Source organism: Perkinsus marinus, assembly GCF_000006405.1.
Source record: "Perkinsus marinus ATCC 50983 genomic scaffold scf_1104296975578, whole genome shotgun sequence".
NCBI classification, from domain to species: domain Eukaryota; phylum Perkinsozoa; order Perkinsida; family Perkinsidae; genus Perkinsus; species Perkinsus marinus.
In genome coordinates, this window is record NW_003200729.1 from 1 (window position 1) to 1997 (window position 1997).

Consider the following 1997-nt stretch of genomic DNA (forward strand, 5'->3'; position numbering starts at 1 on the left):
ATACGGATGCCACTGGCCTTACTGATGTCGATGTTGATTGTATACCCTTGTGACTCGTCGGGATACATGCTGAGGCTAAGGGTACAAGAAGATTGTTGGTCTGCCAACGAACGATCTCCAATGAATTGACCTCATTGAAAACACTATGTAATGGAGGCCCCTCTATGAGGAGCAAGAGTTTTGTGATCTATTCAGCGTCTCGAATGCGAAATCATGTGTGCCGTTAAGTCAGTGTTGCGCGTAGTGACGAGATAGTGGGGTAAATCTCAAACTCATTGGTCTCGTGGCCTAATGGATAAGGCGTTGGTCTTCGGAACCAAAGACTATGGGTTCGAGTCCCATCGAGATCGTTTCTACGCCGGGAAGCGCCCATATACGGATGACACTGGCCGTACAGATGTCGATGTTGATTGTATACCCTTGTGACTCATCGGGATACATGCTGAGGCTAAGGGTACAAGAAGATTGTTGGTCTGCCAACGAACGATCTCCAATGAATTGACCCCTTTAAGAACACTATGTAATGGAGGCCCCTCTATGAGGAGCAAGAGTTTTGTGATCTATAATGGAGGCCCCTATATGAGAAGCAAGAGTTTTGCGATCTATTCAGCGTGTCGGATGGGACACCATGTGTGCCATGAAGTTAATGGGGGGCAGAGATGGTGGGACAAATCTCAAATTTACTGGTCTCGTGGCCTAATGGATAAGGCGTTGGTCTTCGGAACCGAAGGTTGGGGGTTTGAGTCCCATCGAGATCGTCTCCACGCCGGGAAGCGCCCATATACGGATGCCACAGGCCTTACAGATGTCGATGTTGATTGTATACCCTTGTGACTCGTCGGGATACATGCTGAGGCTAAGGGTACAAGAAGATTGTTGGTCTGCCAACGAACGATCTCTAATGAATTGACCTCGTTGAAAACACTATGTAATGGAGGCCCCTCTATGAGGAGCAAGAGTTTTGTGATCTATAATGGAGGCCCCTCTATGAGGAGCGAGAGTTTTGCGATCTATTGAGCGTGTCGGATGGGAGACCATGTATGCCACGAAGTCAATGGGGCGCAGGGATGGTGGGTCAAATCTTAAATTTATTGGTCTCGTGGCCTAATGGATGAGGCGTTGATCTTCGGAACCAAAGATTGTGGGTTCGAGTCCCACCGAGATCGTCTTCATGCCAGAAAGAGCCCATATACGGATGCCACTGGCCGTACAGATGTCGATGTTGATTGTATACCCTTGTGACTCGTCAGAATACATGCCGAAGCTAACGGTACAAGAAGATTGTTGGTCTGCCAACAAGCGATCTCCAATGAATTGACCCCTTTAAGAACACTATGTAATGGAGGCCCCTCTATGAGGAGCAAATTTTGTGATCTATTCAGCGTCTCGAATGCGAAATCATGTGTGCCGTTAAGTCAGTGTTGCGCGTAGTGACGAGATAGTGGGGTAAATCTCAAACTCATTGGTCTCATGGCCTAATGGATAAGGCGTTGGTCTTCGGAACCAAAGGTTGTGGGTTTGAGTCCCATCGAGATCGTCTCCACGCCGGGAAGCGCCCATATACGGATGCCACAGGCCTTACAGATGTCGATGTTGATTGTATACCCTTGTGACTCGTCGGGATACATGCTGAGGCTAAGGGTACAAGAAGATTGTTGGTCTGCCAACGAACGATCTCCAATGAATTGACCTCATTGAAAACACTATGTAATGGAGGCCCCTCTATGAGGAGCAAGAGTTTTGTGATCTATTCAGCGTCTCGAATGCGAAATCATGTGTGCCGTTAAGTCAGTGTTGCGCGTAGTGACGAGATAGTGGGGTAAATCTCAAGCTCATTGGTCTCGTGGCCTAATGGATAAGGCGTTGGTCTTCGGAATCTAAGACTATGGGTTCGAGTCCCACCGAGATCGTGTTCACGCTGAAAAGCGCCCATATACGGATGCAACTGGCCGTACAGATGTCGATGTTGACTGTATACCCTTGTGACTCGTCGGGAT

General features: G+C 48.3%; 5 non-coding genes across 5 annotated transcripts; all 5 read left to right on the forward strand.

Annotated features, from left to right (window-relative positions):
- The first annotated feature begins 277 nt into the window (after positions 1 to 277).
- On the forward strand, positions 278 to 350 carry Pmar_PMAR016205. Its single transcript has one exon. It is a non-coding gene; the product is annotated as a tRNA-Arg (tRNA).
- Positions 351 to 685: 335 nt separating this feature from the next.
- Positions 686 to 758, forward strand: Pmar_PMAR016206. Its single transcript has one exon. It is a non-coding gene; the product is annotated as a tRNA-Arg (tRNA).
- A 335-nt stretch (positions 759 to 1093) lies between these two features.
- Positions 1094 to 1166, forward strand: Pmar_PMAR016208. Its single transcript has one exon. It is a non-coding gene; the product is annotated as a tRNA-Arg (tRNA).
- A 298-nt stretch (positions 1167 to 1464) lies between these two features.
- Positions 1465 to 1537, forward strand: Pmar_PMAR016209. Its single transcript has one exon. It is a non-coding gene; the product is annotated as a tRNA-Arg (tRNA).
- Positions 1538 to 1837: 300 nt separating this feature from the next.
- On the forward strand, positions 1838 to 1910 carry Pmar_PMAR016210. The gene has a single exon. It is a non-coding gene; the product is annotated as a tRNA-Arg (tRNA).
- The last annotated feature ends 87 nt before the right edge of the window (positions 1911 to 1997 follow it).